This window comes from Schistocerca piceifrons, chromosome 4 (assembly GCF_021461385.2).
Source record: "Schistocerca piceifrons isolate TAMUIC-IGC-003096 chromosome 4, iqSchPice1.1, whole genome shotgun sequence".
In the NCBI taxonomy this organism is placed as follows: Eukaryota; Metazoa; Arthropoda; class Insecta; order Orthoptera; family Acrididae; genus Schistocerca; species Schistocerca piceifrons.
Window position 1 is genome coordinate 362,961,999 of NC_060141.1, and position 26,783 is coordinate 362,988,781.

The 26,783-nt window shown below is 42.8% G+C and overlaps 1 protein-coding gene across 1 annotated transcript in view; it reads left to right on the plus strand.

The window, feature by feature from the left end:
* Positions 1 to 26,783, plus strand: part of LOC124795845 — a 923,569-nt gene that overhangs the window by 167,801 nt on the left and 728,985 nt on the right. The window lies entirely within an intron of this gene.

The window sequence follows — 26,783 nt, forward strand, 5'->3', positions numbered from 1 at the left end:
GGTTGGCGCCGGTGGCGACACCTACAACCTGCTGACATGAGGAAAGTTTCCAACCGATTTCTCATACACAAACAGAAGTGGACCGGCGTTGCCTGGTGAAACGTTGTTGTGATGCCTCGTGTAAGGAGGAGAAATGCGTACCATCACGTTTCCGACTTTGATAAAGGTCGGATTGTAGCCTATCGCCGTTACGGTTTATCGTATCGCGACATTGCTGCTCTCATTGGTCGAGATCCAATGACTGTTAGCAGAATATGGAATCGGTGGGCTCAGGAGCGTTATACGGAACGCCGTGCTGGATCCCAAAAGCCACGTATCACTAGCAGTCGAGATGACAGGCATCTTATCCGCATGGCTGTTACAGATCGTGCAGCCACGTCTCTATCCCTGAGTCAACAGATGGGGACGTTTGCAAGACAACAACCATCTGCACGAACAGTTCGACGAAGTTTGCAGCAGCATGGACTATCAGCTCGGAGACCATGGCTGCGGTTAGCCTTGACGCTGCATCACAGACAGGAGCGCCTGCGATGGTGTACTCAACGACGAACCTGGGTTCACGAATGGCAAAATGTCATTTTTTCGGATGAATCCAAGTTCTATTTACAGCATTATGATGGTTGCATACGTGTTCGGCAACATCACGGTGAACGCACATTGGAAGCGTGTATTCGTCATCGCCATACTGGCGTATCACCCGGCCTGATGGTATGGGGTGCCATTGGTTACCTCTTGTTCGCATTGACGGCACTTTGAACAGTGGACGTCACATTTCACATGTGTTACGACCCGTGGCTCTACCTTTCATTCGATCCCTGCGAAACCTTACATTTCAGTAGGATAATGCACGACCGCATGTTGCAGGTCGTGGACGGGTCTTTCTGGATACAGAAATTGTTCGACCGCTGCCCTGGCCAGCACATTCTCCTGATCTCTCACCAATTGAGAACGTCTTGTCAATGGTGGCCGAGCAATTGGCTCTTCACAATACGCCAGTCACTACTCTTGATTAACTGTGGTATCGTGTTGAAGCTGCATGGGCAGCTGTACCTGTACACGCCATCCAAACTGTCCCATAGTATTCAGAGCCAGCCATTGTCCGCGAAACACAAGATACCGAGTTCGAATCCTGATCTGATACACAGGTTTAATCCATCAGTAAGTTGCATTGCAACAATTTTATTAACTACTTAAAAAATTCCTTGTTATTATTGACAACGAACAAAGTAAGCTATCTGGGGTGTAGAAGACATACCCACGAAGTATTCTTACTACGAGATGAATGATACTCTCTGCCAATTCGTAAAGGGTATTAAATGAAGCATTTCCTGGAAACTAATTCCAGGCTATACGCATGAAGCTCATCATTCTGCGGAAAAAAATTCTGGACGTCTATTGCTACAAGGTATGAAGGTGCCGGCCGCGTAATTCTCTTTATGATCTCCTTCAACTGTGATTAGTGTGTAATCCTTGGCAGAGACTTACAGTAAGTTCTCTCACACTGAAAGTGTGATTTATTTCAGTTACCTATTAAGCAAGATGAACACTCCAGAGGGAAATTCCACTCTGGAGTGGAATGTGCGCTGATTTGAAACTGTGGGGACTCTGAGCAGAATAGTCCATTTCAGGATCGTTATTGTCCACAGACCACTGCCTTACAGGATACATTGTTACGCTGATACAGCCAATCATCGTCCCCAAAAACTCTGTATAATGTGTTGATATCAGTCCGCATTTTGTGTTAGCACACCCGAATTCCGAGAAAGGCCCCCGTACCACAACACCACCTTCTCCGTAATTACTGTTGACAATTCACGTGAAGGTATGCAACGTTCTCTAGGTATTCACCCAACCTAAATCCTTTCATCGGACTACCACAGGCCATAGTGTTATTAGTCACCACCATATCACTCGTGGCGTCGGTCTTTAGATTACATCAAGCGTCGCTTGGGATTGACTACAGAAACGTGGGCTTGAGAGAAGCTGGTCGACCACTGTACCCAATTCTTTTTACGTGCCGCCGCATATTAATTGAGATAGTTGGACTGCTGGTAGCACATTCGAACTCAGGAATGACTCATTCCGCTGATTTCATGCTACTTTTAACAACCACCCTCTGCAATGCTCCATGATCTCTCTACGTGAGTAGATGAGGTCCGCTTGCTCTTTGTTTACCTGTGGTTGCTCATTCACGTTTACACTGCACAGTCATATCAACAACAGTCGATGGGCAGCTTTAGGTCTGAAATTTCCCTGATGACTTTGTTGTTCCCGTGACGTGTACGTTCCAAGTCCTGAACTTTCCTAGCTGACCCATTTTGGTATTACTGTTCCTCTGAGGCAGTACGATACTTCCCGCCTCATTTTATACTGGAGGGTTCGCCTCTCGTAAAACCAGTTCCACTTTTGATAGGGTCGCCCGGGTATTTTTGATTAGATAGTGTACGCCGTATTTCCGCCCTGCGATCGTTAATGGACACCAAAATCCAGGTGGCCATTGAGTCCGTCGTAGGGCAGCCTCATCACATTAGGATTCGGAGCACTGCGGCGCCCTCCTCTACTGTGAGCGTCGCCCACGGCAGGGGAGGTGGAGGCCCCGCTACGGGTGCCAATTAGCGGCTGTCAGGTGCCGCGAACTTGCGGAGAGCCGGTCAGTCCAGTGGCGGCACCAGTGTAGTGGAGAAGCCTGCCTACCTACCTGCTCCGGAGCGCACGTCGAGGGCCACCTCCTGGCAGCCAGCTGGCCGGTACAGTTTGCCGTCTCCGCAACTACCCGTATAGGCGCTGGTAGAAAATTTGGAAAAAATAAATAAAGACAACTAAGTTTCCGACTTTGATAAAGGTCGGATTGTAGCCGATCGCGATTGCGGTTTATCGTATAGCGACATTGCTGCTCGCGTTGGTCGAGATCCAATGACTGTTAGCAGAATATGGAATCGGTGGGTTCAGGAGGGTAATACGGAACGCCGTGCTGGATCCCAAAAGCCACGTATCACTAGCAGTCGAGATGACAGGCATCTTGTCCGCATGGCTGTAACGGATCGTGCAGCCACGTCTCGATCCCTGAGTCAACAGATGGGGACGTTGGCAAGACAAAAACCATCTGCACGAACAGTTCGACGACGTTTTGCAGCTGCATGGACTATCAGCTCGGAGACCATGGCTGCGGGTACACTTGACGCTGCATCACAGACAGGAGCACCTGCGATGGTGTACTCAACGACGAACCTGGGTGCACGAATGGCAAAACGACATTTTATCGGATGAATCCAGGTTCTGTTTACAGCATCATGATGGTCGCACCCGTGTTTGGCGACAAGACGGTGAATACACATTGGAAGCGTGTATTCGTCATCGCCATACTGGCGTATCACCCGGTGTGATGGTATGGGGTGCCATTGGTTACACGTCTCGGTCACCTCTTGTTCGCATTGACGACACTTTGGACAGTGGACGTTACATTTCAGATGTGTTACGACCCGTGTCTGTACCCTTAATTCGATCCCTGCGAAACCCTACATTTCAGCAGGATAATGCACGACCCCATGTTGCAGGTCCTGTACGGGCCTTTCTGGATACAGAAAATGTTCGCCTGCTGCCCTGGCCAGCAGATTCTCCAGATCTCTCACCAATTTGAAAACGTCTGGTCAGTGGTGGCCGAGCAACCGGCTCGTCACAATACGCCAGTCACTACTCTTGATGAACTGTGGTATCGTGTTGAAGCTGCATGGGCAGCTGTACCTGTACATGCCATCCAAGCTCTGTTTGACTCAATGACCAGGCGTATCAAGCCGTTATTACGGCCAGAGGTGGTTGTTATGGGTGCTGGTTTCTCAGGATGTATGCACCCAAACTGCTTGAAAATGTAATCACATGTCAGTTCTAGTATAATATATTCGTCCAATTAATACCCGTTTATCATCTGCATTTCTTTTTGGTGTAGCAATTTTATTGCCCAGTAGTGTAGATGTACAGTGTGACTGAGAAGGGGACCGCACCTGTTCGTCATCACCGATTTCCTCCAAATCACGGTAGATGCAGGACTTGGCCAGAAATGAAAGGGACAAAAGTGGAAGCTGCAGATGGTAAAGAGTTTAGAGAGAGTAGCGTTTCTGATGCGGGTCAGGCGAGACTGCAGCAATTTATGTCAGCGTAGTTTTCAGACAGCCATTGGAGCAGCGGAAAGAGTACACGACCATAATACGATGATCGCTATTTCAGACTGCAAATAAACCTCCAAGAACGAATTGTAAGGCGGTCACGAGATTTACCTTGTGAGGGGATGAGTTTGGTTGTTTGGGGAAGGAGACCAGACAGCGATGTTATCGGTCTCATCGGATTAGGGAGAGATGGGGAAGGAATTCGGCCGTGCCCTTTCAGAGGAACCATCCCGGCAAGTGCCTGGAGTGATTTACGGAAATCACGTAAAACCTAAATCAGGATGGCCGGACGCGGGATTGAACCATCGTCCTCCCGAATGCGAGTCCAGTGTCTAACCACTGCGCCACCTCGCTCGGTGCGCACTCGAGAACTTAGTACATAAAATTAAATACTTTTATTATTTTATAGTTAATGGTTTACAAGTCATACTGTACAAAGATGAAGCCATGATTGTCTCGGCATCATGTACACGTTATAAAACTCACTATTTGACAAATACGTGATTGTTTTAACGTTTTTTTAGAAAACCAAACTTGAGTCACATTCATGAAAGGTTCTCTCTCATCGGACAGTTCAACATCAAAACCCGCGATGACACATAGTGTCGCTAAATATTGGCGACGATAGCTATGATGTCCAATGGAACGTATTTTGATGCAGTCCTCTAGGAATGTGATGTCCTTTTCTCTCTCGATGCGATAAGAGCAGTTTTGAAGCTTTTCTTTCAATTTCTGTACCTGACGACTAAAATAGACATCGTCGGCTTGCACTAGCGGAGTACATTTGGAGAGAATCACTTTAATACTGCACGATACCAATCCTTATTCACCTTAAAAGACCTCGTCGTATAATTGTCGATTTCTCTCTTTGTTGATACCCCCCCCCCCCCCTCCACCACCACCACCTAAGGAGTCAATAAACAGAAGACATTTGTTCTGGTGCACATAGGGTTTTATTTGCAATATAAGTAACCAAAAATTGAAAATAAATAAAAAGGTTCCCGATAGAGATTCAACCCAGTGACCCTCGGATTACTGTTCTGCACTGTTTCAGCTACGCCAGCTGTTGCCTGGAAACTACGCTAATATACGTGTTCATGTCTCATGCCTCATCCAACCCGTGCCAAAGATGCTATTTTTACCTATACGCTTGTCCATCTGTGGCTCCAGTATCTTTCACTTTCATTTCTGGTCAAGTCTTGCAAACACCGTAAATTCAGACGAAAGCGGTGATGACGAATAGGAGCCGTCTCCTTATGAGTTGTTTTCACTGCAAAACATAGGCACTATATAGTAACTACTCTATTAAAGTTCACTTTGTGGCTGAGTAATTCTACGGCTAGAATCATGTTTGCTACCTATGTGTCTTCATTTCGGTAATTTTGTACTTATCTACACGCTGGAACATCGAATTCAATACATCCTGAGGATGATTTCACTTAACGAAGTCCAATTACAATCCAACATTATTGTACTTGATAATGGCTTAAGGCTGAAATCACGATAGGATGAAAAATAAAGAAGGCTGTGCAGTCAATGGTAGAAATATTATTCAAACACTATTGCACGACTGTGGCCCCAAAATATGAATAGATTTGTCAACAGCTTGATCTTATTTGTCAGTTCTCAGAACTGCTACAAGTAAAAACATATTTAAATAAAAATCTCTTCTTAATAGACCATGTTTTTAATCTGACTAAAAAGCTTACATTAATTTCTCCTAGCCTCACACAGATTCCGAACCCTATACAGAAGTCCCGAAAATTTGTTTCTGCGGATTTTTAACAGCTTTGAAAATACTAGTAAGTTTTAAAACGAAAACCTGGGGCGCATACCATAGCTAACAGTAAGGGGCTGAACTATTCATGCATCGTTCATGTATTGCATGCACCCCACGTTTTCCGTTTTAAATCGTACAAATATTTTCACAGCTATTACTCACAATCACAAATTGTCAAGACTGTCTGCGTGGGGCTGGAAATCTGTATGCGACTAGAACGAATTATTTTATACTTCTTAGACCGATTATAAAACGTGATACATTAAAAAATGATTTAATCTAAATAATTATTTTCTGTTTTTTAATGTTACGTGTCTGAAATTTTTCAATCGTCTTCAAATATTTTGATGGAGTTACAACAGAAACATGTGGACAGTTTCAGGTTTATTTCAGTTACTCTTCAGCTGAGTCAACGAATATATTGTTTCCGCCTACGTACATCTTCTGAAAAGATCATGAAGGTAAAAATTATGAAGGTCCGACATCACGCGGAGAATTCCCAGCAATCGCCGTTGCCGCTAACCATTCACGAGTCGAACAGGAAAAGGGACGAACAGCAGTGGTACACAAAGTACTATACGCCACACAGCAGACGAGAAAGCACGTTAATATTGCATATAATACAGTTCTGAGCTATACTGAAAGTTCAAGTCTCTAGCCCATCGACAAATAACATTATGCGAGGGTGGAAGATTATAGTTTGTTTCAGACTTGTCATAGTCAAAAGTAATATTTATTTTTACCGCGAGTGAAACGAAAACATATCATCGTTATGTCATTTCTACGGAAATCAATTGTTCCGATATCTTAACTCCATTCTGCTACTCGTAACAGGTGTTAGCAACACGTACGTCGACGTAAGAGCGTGGACGGCTCGTCGTTGCCGTTGCGATTTTCACAGATGTTAGTGTAGTTTACACTTAAAGATGTAGTTAGTTCTCAAAATACCTGTGATTTGTATATGAGTGCGTGTAGCCTATTCTGCCGACTCTACTACCGATTCCATTTTCTCCCGATTGTCTTACGTTCTGATCAGTAGTGTTCCATAGCTTTTTACGCATCCACACGAGCAACTCACTACCGTGGAGAACACGAAACAAAAGCATTTCATAGGTGTTGACAACCCGCAAGCCACTTGCTTTCTCTCGGCTTCCCGAACGGCTGCTACCGGTCTTTTTGCCGTGCTTCCCGAGCAACTGGTTGTAGATATGAAGAACTGACAGGCGCTAATTGGTGTTTCTGATGGAACCTCTATCATATGGTGCTCAATCAGCGACGGACAAATAAATTCGACATACATTATGATTTCAACACGGCCACTCCGTTTATTAAAGGACTATGCATATTCAGTCCCCTCGGGTCATCTTAATTCACAGAAATATTTCAAAGTGATGTTCGCTATTACCCCAATACGTGGTCTAGTGACATGCAAATTAGTTACGGAATTAACTACCTTAATTTCGAAAACGGTTGGTCGTCTTAGATAAAACTTCCATGAATATGTCTCTTCCTCCTCCTTTTTAAAATATACGTACCGTATTTTCTCTAATCTCGACCACATCAGTACACTGTCGTTGCGGCATCTTGACATCAGAACGTTAATCTGAATATCCAAATATGGAATTAGTTTTACAAGTTTTGGGTTTGTAGAAGAATTGCTTTTATCTTTACACGATGTCTCGACAACTTTCCCAATTGTCTTCCTCAGGTGATGCTCTCTGTTTATGCTGGGTGGTTGGAGTCCGAACGGCTTGCATCACACAAGGAGACTACGAGGAGGTGGTCGGAATATCGTGTAAGGAATATTATAACTCCGCTGCAGCCTCACAAACTTTGTGACCACCACTTCCACAGAAAAAACCTAAGACATCACACTTTGGGATACCATCTGCGTGAACTACATCAAAATATCAGCTCACAGGTTCTCAGTCGTTATAGAGTTTGAAGAGTTTGACAAATATCTTACATACGCTCAGTTACCGTCAAGAATACGGTAGCACTGGAGAGCATCTAAAGGGCAGCTATTCAGCATTTCTGTACGGCGAATGTGGACCGCTCAGTGTCTATTGATCTCGTGGAATCCAGTTAATTCCGGATGTTCTGCTCAATCCGTATGCCCGCGTTTGTGTCTGGAGCTGGTAGCTCATATCGCCAGCTAAAGATTTCATACTTCAACGTGCGGATGGTATTCTCAATGCCGAATGAGATAAGTTATTATCTCCATAGGGTGGATCATATAACGTTACCCTATATGCACATAACATGCTCATTAAATCTCGATCCGATATCAGTTACATTTCCTGTAGATTAACCTCTTCGATTGATTTTCAAAGGCATCTAGATAAACACCTACGAAATTACGGCTCGATTGTCTACTTGCTTTTACGAGGACAGCAAATGACATTTCTAACATAGCTGTTCTCACACTTTAGTGTCGAACCAAATCTTTTCCTAACATTCCTTCTTTCTAAGATTGCTCTTTTTTTCATTTAAAATGTGGGGTCCCATGAGTTTGTTTGCTGTGATAAAACAGTGCGTTACTAATCTCCTGTACCCTTTTCTGGTTACAACGAAACTCTTCCATTCCTGGCAGAATGCAGCCTTGTGCGATCAGTCTATGAAGAGAAGTCACATAGATCCGATTTCGTGGCATAATAGTGTCTTGAGAAGATCCACTGCCTCACAGATCGATAAAGTGAAACTGTTCAGACGATGAAATTGTCTTTGCAAGACAGAAGAAACAAGAAATTGTGGAAACAATAAAAAGTCTGAATGAATTTCAAGCGTTACACGAAGATAAATATTCGTAGCCAACTTAGAAGCCCAGCATTGTCCGGATGTTTCTTTATAGTTGTGCCCCGAGACTTCATAATTGTGGAATTTATTCTCGATTTTATAAAGCTTCTTTGTATATAAATTTGGAAGCACTGTGACAGGAGACGTGAAAGAAGAGCTTTTTTGCGTCACCAACACGGAGAAAGCCAGGTAGAGCTGGTTGTCCGAAAATCAACTGAAGATCTACGAACGTAACATGCAGGTGTCTGGCCTTGTGCTGTGTCGGTCATGGCATAACCGAGAGTTGAAAACGCTTAGAGGGAAGTGGTAAATTGTTAGGAATATGTGGGATTCGGGTACAAAAACTAGCTGCCTTCTGCACTTTCCGTCAAAATTTCCACTTCTATGATGTTACATTGGACACAAGTAGCTTTAAGCCTCGCTTCGCCACAAAATTACGGTGGGCTTAAATTTTGTCTTTGTTGCGCTAGGCCATGATGATTCTGTCACTGAGGTCCATCCGAAATACTAAGCTGAGCAGATGATGTTAAATATAATTTTAAATGAAGATTTTTTTCTTGTTCCGATTTTGATGAAATAAAATCTATACGCTGCCACAAACTATGCTGAAGAAATTCGTGTATTAGTTTTAGACATTAACCTGTTCAGACAGACAGGAGAAAAAACTTAAAATTACGATATCCTTTTTTCCGTGCTATGATTTTGATTAAATAAAGCCTATATATAGTTCCAAGTTACTTGTGAGAACTCCATGAAAATTCTTCTAGCGGTTTCAAAAAAGCATGTTCAAACAGACAACCAGACGGACGTGAAAGTTTTATAGATTTATTCATAGTGTTGATGGGTGAAGGTGTTTTAATAGTCAAGGTTCGTCTCCATAAGCGGGAGATGGTAAAGTTATCGTCTCAAATGTCAACTATAGCGAAGACGTTAGACAAATTAGGAGTAACGACTTTTTCAAAACCATCGCGACATTCGCCTGGCGTGGGTCAGGGCAACTTCGAGAAATCTTAATCTGGATGGCCGAAGGAGGATTTGAAAACCGGATCCTACAGAATACGAATTTATCGTGTTAATAATTCCCCCTTTTACTGTCGCTAATATACAGAGATAACTAGCTTAAACTGAAACGGCTGAAATTATACCAAAATAGAAACGAAAACGTTCCAGTAAACTTAGATCCGAATGTGCTTACCAGCCACGAATGACATGGGTATGTAATATTGTACAAATGTATTTTATATGTAAACATTTGGATTAAGTCCCTATCAAATTGCGCTCATGCGCTCTAAGGATCGTCAACATATCGAGCTGGTTTGAAGACCCTGCCCATAATGCTCCAATCATTCTCCGTGGGGAACGGATCAGGCGACCATGCCGGCCAAGACAGAATTTGGCAAACACGAAGACAAGCAGTAGATACTCTCGAGGTGTGCAGGTGGAAATTGTCTTGCTGAAATGTAAGCCCAGGATGGTCTGCCATGAACGGCAACAAAACGGGTCGTCGAATATCTTCGATGTACCGCTGTGCTGTAAGGGTGGCGCGGATGACAACTAAAGGGGTTTTACTGAGAAAATAAATGGCACCACTCACCATAACTCCTGTTTGTTGGTCCATATGAAGTATCCCACCGTTGTCCAGACACGTCTTCACTGCTCATAGTAGCTCAATTCGAAGCGGGACTCATCTACTCCAGTCAGTGAAATTCCAGGCCGAAGACGTGTCTGGAGATGCCCCGGGCAGTGGTGGTATACCAACCTGACTGTCACTCTCCGTAGTGATGACCTAGGGTGCTGCTGCTTTTCACACTAGGATCCCTTTGCTGTCATCCGCGGCACCCTTGCAGCACAGCGACAATATTCGACTCACCGTTTTGTTGCCCATTATAACAAGCCATCCTGCGCTTATATTTCAGCAAGATAATGCACTCCTCTCTTCGTGCTTGCCAAGTCCTACCTTGGCGGACAATGTCCTGGATGTCTCCGCAGCTTACAATGTTCGGAGCATTAAGAGCAGAGCCCTCCAACCATCTAAGGATTTTGACAGTCTAACGCCCCAGTTAGACAGAATTTGCCACGATATCCCTCAGGACGCGATCCAACAACTCTTGTCAGCGAAACCCAAGCCGAATAACTGCTTGTACAAGAGCCAGAGGGAGACAGCGCGTTATTGTCTTGTTCAATTTGTGAAGCTCTTTCTCTTGAATACATCATACAATTTTCCTGAAACTGGAATTATTTGTTTACCCGTACATATACATCACATCTACCAATTTCCGTCGCAAACGGATAATACCATCATGGCGCGTTGTTTTCCGTTATTCGTCTTTAAGTGTATTTCAGCAGTCTGCGTTAACCAGAAATACAATGTAGCTTCAGAGTGTTACATGTGCCGCTGTACCGTACATTCATACCTATTTACAGTACATATCCCACGTATCTCTTCGCATTTGGTTGTAATACTGCACTCGTCTCAGCACTCAGTTACGAATTCATTCAAACATTCCCTAATCTCCTCGTATATCTCCTACTCCAGGTTTTCACCCTTTACATTGGGAGTGCTGTACACTTTACTTTTGAGGTGATGTCCGGCAGAAAAAGCCGGAGGATTGTCATCCGCCGATCCTGGAGGGCCGGCTGGGGTGGCCGAGCGGTTCTAGGCGCTACAGTCCGGAACCTGGCGACCGCTACGGTCGCAGGTTTGAATACAGCCTCGGGCATGGATGTGTGTGATGTCCTTAGGTTAGTTAGGTTTAAGTAGTTCCAAGTTCTAAGGGACTGATGACCTCAGAAGTTAAGTCCCATAGTGCTCAGAGTCATTTGAACCATTTTTTGATCCTGGAGGCCTATCCATCATGGACCGTATTGGCACGTTAGATATCGTCTTACATGACCAGCAAAATGTGCTGGTGTACCATTATACGTGTACCACATTCACCAACCGTGGTCAATGGGCGAATTATAAGGAAATTCTATAGGGACGTAATGGAAAAGTTTACCTTTCTAATACTTTTGGACTTCGCAATTTTCTCGAAACCAGTTAGTTTGTGGATGTATAATTATTTGAATTTTTTATTTTTATTTTTTTATTAACGTATACTTTTACCAATGTGTGTTTCCGCTGTTCATCATGACACACACTGCTGAATCCTAACGGAGCGAGTCTGTCACGCCTTCTGTCCTTCGTCAGACTTGCATTTCGTTTCGTGACTGTCACAGGCCGAGAGTGCGTTTAAATTATATTTTTTGTCCGGTATTGTTGAGATCATCGCCGTAATCTTACTCTGCAAGCCGGTTTGCAGTATTTATTCAACTGCGACGTATCACGTTAATTAATTCCCCTGACTTTTCTTATTTGTGACATGAATTATGCTCGCGCTTGACCTTTCGCTCGACCTTCGCCACTATTTTTCTGAGGTCACTATGCTACAAAGTCGTGCCCCAGGCATTCAGTACCTATCTTTAAATTTCTGTGCTCACGTGACCTTTCACTCTGGTTGGCTCCAGCAATGCTAGAGAGCGAAGATTAGAGTCAGAAGCGGACAAATGCCACACCCGTTTAGTATGCGAGCTGGCTGCCCGTGTTTCTCCCGTGCCCAGAAGTATAAACGGCACGTTTTAGTCGGGGTGAAATAGTATCGCTATGCTAGCGACCATTTCATATATTTTCTTTGGATAAAAGCACCAAATTTGAAAAGAGAATATACAATTTGAGTGTTGCTTTGTGACTAGCAGGTTAACGCAGTGCAGAATATTTTCACCTGTCGTGGATTAGCGACCACCCGAGTGAACAGTGTGGCAGTTCTCACGCGTGCGATACAGTCTTTTATATCGACACACAGGCGAGAAATGTATCACTTAACAGCCCGTCTCATTGCAGGAAGTTCACTCTCCCTCGTCCCCCCTCCCCTCCCCCCCCCCCCCACACCACACAGACCTCTCACTATATACGTAGATGTCGACATGGGACGAGTTCTAACCTTCCTCCTACGGCGCCCACTCACAACCGTAAAACAGAAAAGATGCGTATAGGACCCTTTAAAGATGCTGAATCGCCACACACTAGCGCTGGAAGCACTCCTGCATAAAATGTGTCCAATTACTGGTCCATTTTCGTCTTAAAACAAAGAAAGAATGCATCGTTACCGAGTGTACTCATACTGCAAGGAGACCTAGAAACCAGAACCACTTGGTCTTCACGTCTAGGAATCAGAATTCCGATTTCTTGCCACGTAGGCCACCCACTTGACCCGAGTTCTGGACTCTGTACGCGAGGAGTACAAAACTCACGGCAGTGTCACCAAATATCATTAGAACTTGGCTAGAAAGCTGATTTTTCAGAACAATGTATGTTATACATAACACATGGTGCGCAGTTTATCCAAGAAAGTAGTTTCTGTTAATGTCAATCGCCTGAGGTCTGATTTGTTCAGTGACTGTTTGCTTCATTGCTGTAGTTTGAGCACACTAACTTTTTAATTTATTTTCTCTTTAAGTGGACGGAAATAGTTACACATTTACGGGACAGAAAGCAACCATTGGTATCCACTTGACAATTAAGGTTATCCATCGCTTCGTTTTCCTCCTCAACTGCTCCACCTTTTCTTGTCCAGTATAGTTCCACAGGCCATTGTCTCTCGAAGATTGCTTACAAGAAAACACTTAGTTCTTCTCAATAAACATTTAGTTCATATTCTGTGGGGACGTTGATAACCATGCTGTTGAGTCCCCTGAAACGAATGTCATCATCATAGTCAAAAAATGGCTCTGAGCACTATGGGACTTAACATCTATGGTCATCAGTCCCCTAGAACTTAGAACTACTTAAACCTAATTAACCTAAGGACAGCACACAACACCCAGCCATCACGAGGCAGAGAAAATCCCTGACCCCGCCGGGAATCGAACCCGGGAACCCGGGCGTGGGAAGCGAGAACGCTACCGCACGACCACGAGATGCGGGCCATCATCATAGTCACCGCCATCGTTTGTCACCCACTTAGCTGAGATTCTGTGAGATCCCCAGCATTCGCAGCCGTTTGCGAGATCGAAGCACCACAATGCCGTGTGTAAATCACCATCTGTAACTTTTGTCTCACGCCAGTGACTATCATATAAGCTGTGGCGTTCTGTAATAAATCATTTGTCTGATCGTGATGCCGAGACACAACAGAGTCAACACATGGCGAGACATCAGTTTTAAGTAGTCGCTTTCTGTATACGCGACCACTGAGTAAATAAACTGATTTTCACTAGACATCACGTTAAAGGAAAAATGTGTAGAGTAACTTCTACTGTTTTTCGCTACGTCATTCAGCTCTTTGGTCAATGCCGTCGGAGATAATGTGCAATTAGAGTTAAATTTTTCATCACTATTCGAAAACAATGCACACGTTATTTTTTCAAAGCAATAACCGGGATGATTCGGGATATCAGTGGTCAGAAGAGGTTTGCTATGATTCAACGTGACATATGAATCGTGGTTGTGAACAACGATAAATATGAAAATCTTCCAAATTTCTTGACACTGTCAGTTTAAAAAATAACGAATAAATTTTTCCTAAATTATTGTTTGTTATTGATACACAAACATTATTCTATAACCTTATTTATCGACTTATGGAACATCCTGTTGAGCACAGTTGAAGTCATATTGGGAAAGGAATGTATGTTCACAGGTCAGTATCCCCGGGAGAGAGAGAGAGAGAGAGAGAGAGAGAGAGAGAGAGAGAGAGAGAGAGAGGGAGAAAGGGAGAGAGAATATGTAAACAAATTCACAAATCCTAGTAATCTGACTGAGGGCAGGATTCATGGCCCCGCTTCCAAAATCTCTTATAAACAGGTAACTACATGCTTTTAACGTTACTATTACCTGTTCTTTTTTAGTTACCTCATTGCTACTTGAATCTCGGGTGTGAGGCGTACCGGTTTTGTATGGGACACCCTGTCTTTTCTTTTGCAAGAATTACTTCTTTGCGACTACGTTGTCGTAACGTCACACAACTTGCGAAGTTGTGTGTTTCAGTTTCTCCGTCGTCCTACTTAAAATTTCGTATTACTTTTCTTAATAACAGAAATAAATTGCCGAGATGGCCTCTTCGACACTCCACGTCTGATTTCCCGCATAAAACTGATACGCCACATGTACTGGTTCATCATCTCTAGTCGAATTGCTTGGAAGTGGCAACACTGCCTCGAAAGTTGGCTACACTGTTGAGTGCAACTCTGTGTTCATGCATCAGTTGTTGTAAGAAGTTCGTGTTGTTGAGTTGTTGCCGGCCGCAGTGGCCGAGCGGTTCTAGGCGCTTCAGTCCGGAACCGCGCGACTGCTACGGCCGCAGGTTCGAATCCTGCCTCGGGCATGGATGTGTGTGATGTCCTTAGGTTAGTTAGGTTTAAGTAGTTCTAAGTTATAGGGGACTGATGACCGCAGATGTTAAGTCCCATAGTGCTCAGAGCCATTTGAACCATTTGTTGAGTTGTTACAGAAATAGGGAAGCTTGCATTAGAACAGCGAATCGCGGTGTTGTAGATTGTTATGTAAAGACAGGCTCCATCAAGGAACGCAAAGAAATGTTTCAAGCGAAGTACGGTGGTAAGAAACTCCGCACGACCAGCAATATTCAAGATCTGTACATGAAATGGAGGGCTGTGGGATCCGTTCAGAATGTGCAGAGGAATAGGCGACTTACAGTGAGGACCTCTGAAACTACAGACAGAAATCGCATGGATATTCCAAGAAGTCACCGCAAGTCGGTAAGGAGATTAATTCAGCATTTTGATGTACCGTATCTCGTACATCGTGTCGTCGTGTACTAAAAGATATAAAATTAAAAGTCTATCGTGTGGGTGTGGTGGAAGAGTTGAAATCTGAGGATCAGGAAAAAAGAGTTCCTTATTGTAACTGGCTGTTAAGACCAACTGCTAACGGTTACATGGACCACTTGCTTTACTTTGTCAGATGAGTCCTGGTTTCATTTGGCAAGTTATGTAAACTCCCAGAATTTTAGATAATGGTCGCAGGACAACCCACATATTCTGCAAGAAGAACCTCTCCAGTAAGAGAAGATATATGTTTGGTGTGTGTTATCCGGCGTGTGCTTTATTGGCCTCATATTTTTCAATTACACATTAACAGTGCCATGTATCTAGGCGTCTCTGAGTCTTTCTAGGCACAGTTAACAGATGCAGAGAAGCTGTACACAGTTTTCCAGCACTATGGAGCAACCTCTCACACATCCTACCAAAGTATGGCCCACAACACCAATTTCTTCTCTGAAGAGAGACTTGTCAGTAGAGGTCTCAGGCCTCGGACTTAATATCGTGTGATTTTTGTTTGTGGGGCACCCTAAAAACCAAATTGTATACTGACAATCCACGCACAACAGACGATTTTAAACGGAAAATTACTAGAAAAATTAACAACATCACGCATGCAGAACTACAGCGTGTTGCTGAAAACGTCATCACACGAAGTAAGCAGTGCTTGGATGCCCATGGCCCCGCTTCCAAAATCTCTTATAAACAGGTAACTACATGCTTTTAATGTTACTATTACCTGTTCTTTTTTAGTTACCTCATTGCTACTTGAATCTCGGGTGTGAGGCGTACCGGTTTTGTATGGGACACCCTGTCTTTTCCCACTCTCGTCGCACTGAGCCAGTGCATCGTCTCGAATGAGATCGACGGCGCTTTGCACCACACGAGTTTTGAAAACGTATTATACACAGCAGAACAGAAAACTCCCGAGGCCCACCGCACGGCGTCCATGGAGACGAGGCGCACGCCAGAGCTTAAGTCAAGTCTTGGTGTTGACTTAGTACTTATGTACCGCATTTTTAAAATGTAACTACGCCTATTCAGACTGTTTTGGTTTTACTTATAGACCATGCCCTCTTAGACAAATTATAGATTCAGGTATATCTTCTGAAGAAGGCTCAATTATTTGGGCAGAAACCTAGGTAAATGTTGGTTTCATTACCGCAGTCGAGGCTGATAGTTTCTTATATATTAGATTATCACGATTACTGACTGTGCTGCAATGCTGAACGTACAAAAATTATGTTTTTGTTCGTTTGTGGAATTTGTCTACAGTTTTGGGACACCTCAGTACCATAGCGCGGCGCTAGTGTAGCCAAAACAATATGGTGTTGCCGATCTCCACTTTATTAACGGTCTGCGCCATTTTGCTCTGGCTACATGAGCGTGGCTCTGCGGAACTGTAGCGCTGATATTTCAATGTGAAACATAGATACAGATATGTATCTGCAAACAAACTACAAAGTAATTACACAAATTTAGGTTTTAGGTGTTCTAACTCAAACGTTATGACAACCTCTCGCCGGGCGTGGTGGCCGAGTGGTTCTAGGCGCTTCAGTCCTGAACCGCGCTACTGCTACGGTTGGAATCCTGCCTCTGGCATGGATGTGTGTGATGTCCTTATGTTAGTTAGGTTTAAGTAGTTCTTAGTTCTAGGGGACTGATGACCTCAGATGTTAAGTCCCATAGTGCTCAGAGCCATTTGAACCATTTTTGACAACCCCTCGTACACTGATGGTTTTCTAGGACTGTCCCTACGCAGTCAGGATACAAAGCAATGTTGACCTCCACACGAGAAATAAAAGTTAAATGTCTCTCAACGTAATGTCCTTCGTACAAAACATCGGAGTATGAGTGTGCTATGACATCATATCTAACGGTGTAGTTAATGCAGTTTTGCATCGCGTGAACTTTTCTACGTTACATAACGATATGAAATCTAAACAAATGAATCTCCTACCAGTTGACAGCTCCTCGTGTGCCTGATGTTGGATGAAAGTTCACACTCTCGTCATCTTTCTCACAGGAACTCATCTGCTCTAAACAGGAAACCACATAGATAAATAATACCAAATTTTTCAACCTTCCGTGCCTTACTTGTTGCGTGTCCATTGGCTTTCCGTTGAAACAACTTCTTTTAAATAATATGAATGAAATGCAAAGAAGTGTACCGATACCAGACACTATTTATTTCCATTACATTTCGAGGTTTAAACCACCAACATTTAATGGATTTATATGGATTAAAATGAGATCTGTACTGTTACGGTTTTGGAGTAACCCGTGGCAATGTCTTCAGTACTCACAGGATCCTTTTTCATTGTTGTTACATCACACACACAATTGTTAAACACTAACAAATAAAATAATAACGATGGCCAGGTGCGAGTAGGACTAGCGCACTGAGGGTTCCGCACAAACTTAATTATGTTTATAGACAGTTCATCCATTCCAGGAAGTGAGAATCTCGACCATTTTTGCCTGTTATCGACATTAATAATGGCTAGATATCGGGTCCAGAGATACCGAAATTTTTGAGAATGTTTTACTTTCAGTAATATAAGTCATGCAGAAGGCAGGTGACTATTATTATAATAATCAGCGATTCTCCAGTCGGGCTGACTCGGTCGCAATGGCAAAAGTCAGACATCAGGCAAGGAATGACTTCATTGCTTATATGACGCGTTTTGGAATTTATTCGTCATCAGATATCCAGTAACGATAACTGCATGTAGGTACGGCGATCCAAGTTGTATGTGGAACACCATATCTACGTGCAGCAATAAAAAAATGGCTCTGAGCACTATGGGACTCAACATCTGTGGTCATAAGTCCCCTAGAACTTAGAACTACTTAAACCTAACCAACCTAAGAACATCACACACATCCATGCCAGAGGCAGGATTCGAACCTGCGACCGTAGCGGTCGCGCGGTTCCGGATTGAGCGCCTAGAACCGCTAGACCACCGCGGCCGGCTCGTGCAGCAATAGCTCCTGGGTATCTAATGATGGATAAATTCTGAATCGCGTCACATGAACACGCTTAAAGAGATTTAAATGCACTGGAGTAAAATGAATTAGCTGATGGGGATGAAATCAATGAAGAAGCAACGACATGGAATGATATCTGTGCTAGCTGGTGAAATCTTTGGTAAGCCTTACTCAAACTCTCGTTGCCACAGATTTTCCGAATTATGATTTCCGAATACCACTGCCAGAGGTTCATCCATGACAGAACCTTCGTTGGGAACGTCGTTGATAATGAAAGTTTGAGTGAGGCTGAGGTAGCCTAATGGTTAAAGCGATAAGCAGAAAAGTGGTTTTGAGTGTTCCTCTGCATCTGCACACATACTACGGAACCCACCATACGGTGCGTGGCGGAGGGTACATTGCCCCACTACTAGTCAATCTCTTTCCTGGTCCACTCGCAAATGGATCGAGAGAGAAACGGCTGCATGTATGCATCCACACGAACCCTCATTTCTCTTATCTTGTTTTCGCATGAGTTACGCTAAATGTACGTTGCCGGCAGTAGAATCGTTCTGCAGTCAGCTGCAAGAGCCAGTCCTCTAAATTTTCTCAAAAGTGTTTCGCGAAATGAATGTAGTCTTCCCTTTAGGAATTCCCATTCGAGTTCACGTATAATTTCCGTAATATTCGCGTGTAGCAGCACTTCTCTGAATCGTTTCGATGCCCTCCTTTAATGCGACCTGATGGGGATCCCAAACACACGAGCAGTACTCAAGAACAGTTCACAAAATGGTTCAAATGGCTCTATTATGGGACTTAACATCTGTCATCAGTCCCCTAGAACTTAAAACTACTTAAACCTAACTAACCTAAGAACAGCACACACATCCATGCCAGAGGCAGGATTCGAACCTGCGACCGTAGCAGTAGCGCGGTTCCAGACTGAAGCGCCTAGAACCGCTAGGCCACAACGGTCGGCAACACTTCACGGTTGTTCTCTATGCGGTCTCCTTTGTAGATGACCTACACTTTCCTAAAACTCTCTCCATAAACATAAGTCGACTATTCGCCTTCCCTAGCAACGACCTTATGTGTTCGTTGCATTTCTTGTCGATTTGCGACATTACGCCTAGATATTTAATAGACATACCTGTGTCAAGCAACATACCGTTAATACCGTGTTCGAACATTACAGTCTTGTTTTTCCTACTCATGTGCATTCACTTACATTTTTCTCCATTTAGAGCAGGCTGCCATTCATCACACTAAACATAAATTCCGACTATCATTCTGTACCCTCCTATAGTTACTCAACGATGCCACTTTCCCGTACACTACAGCATCCCTATAAATGGAATCGATTTCCCAGAGACATACAGCTACGGTGAATAGACAAGGATCATGAATATGCAATATTGAAAGAACTATCGTTAATTTTATTATTATTATTGATGTGCCAAGGGTCAAATAATTTGCAGTTTAAAATGTTGAGTTAATTATGTTAGTTCATAAGACGATGATAAAAGTTCGTTGAAAAAGCCCGACGGATCGTTTATTTATATAGACAACAAGAGCGGTCCCATCGCAGTTCCATCAGGCGCTCTTGACGAAACCCTGGTCTCTGATTAACACTTCCCGCACTACTGGGTCCTATTACTTAAGAAGTTTCCTAGCCATTCACATACCTGAGAATGTATTCCTCGTGCTCGGACGTTCGTTAATAGCCTGCAGTAGAACACTGCGTCAAACGCTTTCCGGAAGTCGAGGAATATGGAATTTGCTTGTCGCTCTTCATCCGAGCTTCGTAGAACATTGTTCGAGAAATGGGCAAGCTGAGTTTGCCAATAGTAATGCTTTCTAAATTCATACTGATTCGTAAACAGAAGCTTTTCTATCTGGCAGAAATTTTCAACTGTCACACCATGTTCGCAAATGGTTTTAAGATGAAACGATGCAGGTAAATAAGTGATAATTTTTTCTTTAATGTTAAATGACCTTGTAAAGATTCACTAGATTATACAATGTAAATATGAACACAATTTTCAAACACCAGAAAAGAGCCATAAGAATAATAAGCAAAAATACTAGTCGAGCTCATTGTAAAGATCAGTTCAAAACATTGGGGATTTTAACTGCTCCGTGTGAATACATTTACCAGTCAGTTGTACACACCAAAAATAACATTGGCAATTACTGCAGAAACAGCTCTGTCCATGGACATGCAACAAGAGATAGACTCAACTTATATTTACCAAGAAAAAATAACCATAAAACTCAAAACAGCATTTTCTACCAAGGAATAAAACTGTACAACAAATTACCAAAAGAGATTAAAGAAATTGCAAAAATTGACTTATTTAAAAATTACTTGTTATGTAATACATTTTATACATTGAAGGATTACTTAGATAAACATAGCAGGGGTTTGATAAAAAATGTTATACAAATAAATAATAATAATAATGACTATAAAACATCCAACATTCCACATAACACCTTCATTTTATGTTTTTTCCTTCTTTTTTTCCTTTCTAGAAATACTTACCACCAAGTTATGCATAGCACAATACTAACACCACTTACTCTTTCTGAGCTCAACATCTCACTCATTATGAAGGGATGCTAATTCAGTTTTTCAGGATAGCAAATGGGAAGCTGCGGTAGAGGAAGTTGCGGTACAGAAAGTGGCCCAGAGATCACCAGTGTGTGTGTGTGTGTGTGTGTGTGTGTGTGTGTGTGTGTGTACTGAGTCAAGTGTTATGAAACAATGTGTGTATAGTGTGTGCAGTGACTGATAGTGAGATATGAGTGAACAGTGTAGCATTACATTATTTAATAAGTTATTTGTAAAAGATATTGTATACCAGGAGTAAATCTAATGATTGTCTCTAACTAGAAGTCTGTAAATATATGTGTATACTAAGTAGCTTATTTTAAATTGATCTAAACTTGTAAATACTTTGGCATATCCTATATCCTTGCAAAAAGAGATCTATGGATGTATAAAGCTACTACTACAACTGATACTACTACTAGCCTTCGCCACTACAGGCTCCATGATACACGTCGGGCGCGCGGGTAACACTCGTTTCACACTACTTCCCGAATTTTTGTGTGTGGTGTGTGAAATGAGTGTTAGCTGTCGACACGACATCACTATTGTAGGCGGCGGTCCATGACGTTATGATACGACCGTTGCGTAGATACGTAAAAAAAGATCGGCTTGCTGAGTTTGTTTGGACTTGAAACTGCTGTCTTACGATTTCTACGCATAAGAAGACGAACGTTAGGCCCAGAAATAAACGTTGGACAACATCCTAATGCCCACAGAACAAAATTATCCAAGGACGCTTTAATACGTTCGCAGTTTTGTTGTTGTTTGATTCTAAAAATAAATCCCACAAACTTACAATAGGTGCCTCTGCTTCACACACATTTTTATTCAGTTGACCATATTTTCATCCTTGCTGGAGCGTTGGTTTAAGTCAGAGCGCTTGGTGGTAAACGAGTAGTTAGCGCCGAATTATTATGTAAGAAGCCGTCGTTCCTATGAAATACAACTAACACGATTATACGGGAAGTGATCTTGTTGCCCACAGTGAATGCTGGGGCTCTCGAACGACGTGAGGACTTTTTTCTTTTTTTTTTTTTTAAAAAAAAGAAGATTTTAGCGAGTAGTGACCTGATAAATTTGCAAAGCGGTGTGTAACTTACGCATTTTACGAGGAGTTGCCAACGCGCTCATTAAAACCGGATTGCGCTCAACATTTGGGTCGTGAGCTGTGTCTGTGACGAGGATTACTCTGTAATGATGGTGGGGCAGCTACTTAACAGCTTTCAAAGAGTGAAGGTAACTTTGTTAATGCATATATGTTTGCTGTTCGGACGGCTTTTCTAGAGTTTATGCACCGAGATTGGCAACAGTCTGGCTTACACTGTGGCCAGAGATAGCAATGAAAATCTGTTGTGCACAAACTTTGTTAAATACCTCTACCTGAACTCGAATACCAACAAGAAACACGAGGTAAAATACGACAAAATGTTATTTAAAAATCCTTTCTGAGGTCTTTTATGTCTGACCTGGCGTTGTAGTGGAATATGATTTAGGTAGAAAGAAATGTTAGTTTCATTTTCACGTGGTCCCTTCAGTGAACAAACTTTATACATTCTGACAAACACATAATATCTCTGTTTTGTTCTTGCTCTTACTCGTTGTTATATTAATGCTTCGCTGCGTCCTTCGAGTCAAAATTGAACACCACGAGGCATCATTCTGTTTCGGTTAACAGGGAAAGTGGTTGAAGGAGCTTTTAAATCCAGCTGTATTTGTCCCGAAGTGCATTTTGTTTCTCCGATACGCACAATGAATCGTACATTATCATTCTTCGAAAAATCGTTTGTTAATAATGATGAGTTATACGAGTACTTATCATAAAACCATGCAAAATACACCTTTTTCATATTGAACACAATGAGATATGATGTCATACGCTACATGACTAAAAACCTTTTTGCCATACTATAAGAACCATACGCAGTCAGGAAAGTGTTTTTCTCTGCTTTTAACAGTGACGTCTAGTAGGTATTCAACACATCTACGTCTAGAAAAGTAACTCAACGTGGAAGAATATCCTCTAGCCAAAGTTTTCTCCTTCCTGTATCATACATCCATATTTCATAAGCCATCCAATATTCATTGCAATTCAACCAAAAAAATAAGAATCTCACTTAATTCCTCTAACCTAGAAATTCTTCTAGTTCGTGGAGGGATGATACAGCAACCACTGACAAATGTTTTGAAGAGATAAACAGTCTTAGCCGCGAAACAAGATTTATTATTTCATATTTTTCGATAACGGGTTGAGTCTTGTTTACGGCATCTTCAAACTGCCTTACGAAGAAAACAAAAACTTTTCTTAAAAGTGGCATGAACGCGATTTAGTAAAACAAGGTAATCTGTTGTCTCGTTATTTTGCAGTACGGGGCTTAGGGGCATAAGCAGATTACCCTCCTTAAATGCCGTTTTGGATATCTTTAGGTTCTTTTTATATGAATAGGGAACTGCGCCAAGTCTCGTAGAGCCCGACAAGGGCGACTAACTACTGAGTTCTTTTTTGTAATTTAGACGTGGCTACCCGTGTACTCACACTATGTAATATCACAAAGTTTTTAAGAAAATTTTCTGTTGTGTGTATTGGTGTCTTTAATGGACAAGATCGGTTACTGGATTCTGAGTACTTTCGGCTATTATATCCCATCTACTCTTGTTTTAAAAGGGAACAACACAATGTTGTTAAAATATTGACAATGGCGTTTGCCTGTTAAGACATTTGCATGGACGACAGACTACGTACTTAACAAGACTACGTACTTAACACCTGTTGTGCCAGTAACTTGGTTTTAATATTTTCCTTGGTAGTCAAAAGTTCTACTAAATCGGGGTGAATCCAATTTTAAGAAAAGTTTGAATTTCATTTGTGGGTCAGTCTGAAGATGCCTTAAACAAGCCGAAACGCTTATTGGCAAAATATAAAATAATAATGCCTGTTTTGCAGCCAAGATTCTTTCTCTCTTCGAAAATTTTTCTAACCTGTCATTAACCTAGCGGTCGGTAAGACCGAACTCTGACTGAGTTAAGCTCGTACTGCTTAAGAGAATGTGCCACGATCGGAGCCGTCGCCACATTCCGATCAAGTGAGTTAAGGACAGTCGGCCGGTGTGACCGAGTGGTTCTAGGCGTTTCAGTCTGGAACCGCGCGACCGCTCCGCTCGCAGGTTCCAATCCTGCATCGGACATGGATGAGTGTGATGTCTTTAGGTTAGTTAGGTTTAAGTAGTTCTAAGTCTAGGGGACTAATGACCTCAGATGTTAAGTCCCATAGTGCTCAGAGCCATTTGAACCATTTGAGTTAGGGACATCATCACTACTGAAGGACGGTGATTTGAACTACTCTCTTTCAAAAGGCGAAGACGGAAGGAACATTTGATTTTAACGTGTCTTCAACAACGAGGTCATTAGAAATGGAGCTCTAACTCTGTTTGGACACAAATAGAGAAGGAAATCAGCCGTGGCCTTTTTCAAAGAAAAGGGCTATGCCTCAGGCGATTTACAGGGAACTGTGAAAAACTCTGTCCCAACTGCAAATCCATATTCTTAAGCTCTGTGCCGTCTTAACCAATATGCCAGAAGCAGTGTATCAGGTCTTAAGACTTCGGTTCCTGTCAAGAGTTGAACCTACAATTTTGAGGGGTCACATAACAGTAGTGATGGGTCTTGTGGGTCCCAGTCCTATTCTTGATGTGGAAGAAATTTCGATAGCCTTATGCGGTCTGTACACGGAAAATAAATGATACTGTCTTATTCTTGGTCATCAGACTGAACGTCAACGTCCTTCGCTATAAACTATAGCTGTTGTGCAAGACTTCATACACAAGGCGACGGAGAGGTGGGATACAGTCATCATAGGAAAGTTGGACAGGAGTAAAAATGATTAGCGAGCAAATAAACAGATGACTTACTTAACTTGTACTTCTCCAAGCATACGGAGACTCATAACAAACAATGAAACAAGAAATATAATCCAGCTCATGCAACAGCAAAAAGGATGAGCCTCTCTGAACTATATCGCAAATGATGATGTCAGAGCTACAACTAGGTGGCGTCTGCATAGCATCACGTGGCGAAGTGGCTGTGAGTGCGAGTGGGTTGTTAGACTGCCGCCAGCCGTCCTATAATGCGGCAGCACGGGGCATTCGTAGTCCAGAGCCTCTTGGAGGTGTGGCTCAGCGCACCACTGGGTCTGCCGGGTCCCGCACGAGCGCTGTCGCTGTGTCACGGAAACTTGCATTTCTGTCGCCAACTTGAAGACATATGTGGGATGGTACCGATACGTGATACCACAATAGCTGTCCAGTATTACTAACAAAGTACACTTGCATCCCTATGTAAGACCCACCGCTACTGTATAGTGCATGATGAAGGGTACATAACACCAGTGTTATGCATTTTCTATCATATTCCATTTTCGTATTGAGAGAGAGAAAAAGGACTGTCTCTGCGCCTCTGTATTCACATTAAACTCTATTATCTTATTCTCATTATGCCTCCGGGAGGTACACGGTAGTACCAACAGTATGGCCACACAGTCTCCCTCACGTACAACTGTTCAAGTTCTCTGAATTTACTCAACAGATTTTTATGAGAACTATGCCACCTCTCTTTCAAGGATACCCATTTAAGTTCCCCCAGAATCTTTGTTATACCTTCGCGTGGGTTAGACCGACATGTCATGGTGCAAGCAGTGTGACCTTGAATTCGATTAGTTCGATGTCTGTTGTCATGCTTACTAGATGAGGGCTCCAAACGCTGAAACATACTCCAAGATTGCCCCCCCCCCCCCTTCCAGGTCCTTTATACAGTTTTCTTTACAGACGCCGTGTACTTTCGAAGATTCCTTCAAACGAAACCAAGGCACCCATTCACAGTTCCTAACACTGATTTTAAGTGTACACCCCATTACATGTCGCTTCGCCGGCCGTTGTGACCGAGCGGTTCTAGGCGCTTCAGTCTGGAACCGCGCGACCGCTACGGTCGCAGGTTCGAATCCTGCCTCGGGCATGGATGTGTGTGATGTCCTTAGGTTAGTTAGGTTTTAGTGGTTCTACGTCTAGGGGACTGATGACCTCAGATGTTAAGTCCAAAAGTGCTCAGAGCCATTTGAACTAATTTGAACATGTCGCTTCTTAGTACTACACCAAAACACTGCCAAAAAGGTCCTACCCTGTGCTCAGTGCCTTAAATGCTAATCCAGTAATTGTACACTAGCAAGTTATTTTTCTTTGTTACAAGCATTACGTGAATTTTTCCCAAGTATTTCTGTATCTCCTTACAATACTCCAGTGGCGAATCGCCCTGTAGACAATAGTATCATCAGTGAACAGTCAAAGTACGTGCATGAGTTACTATTAAGGGCGTTGTTAACCGCGCAGTTAAGGTCCACTTACACACACACACACACACACACACACACACACACACACTTCTGGTGGCAACTGTAGTGCTGTTCGAGAGATCTAAAGGGGTTGGACACAAATGTGGAAACATCACAAACTCAAGACATTACCGTGCCCAAAATGGTGTACGAAAACCATGGCCTTTCAAAACAGTTTCCAGTCGTCTGAAAATGGATAAATACATGTTCTGTATGGTTTTCAAGGAAATCTTATACCACTCTCCCTGCAAATTAGTGGCAACTTGA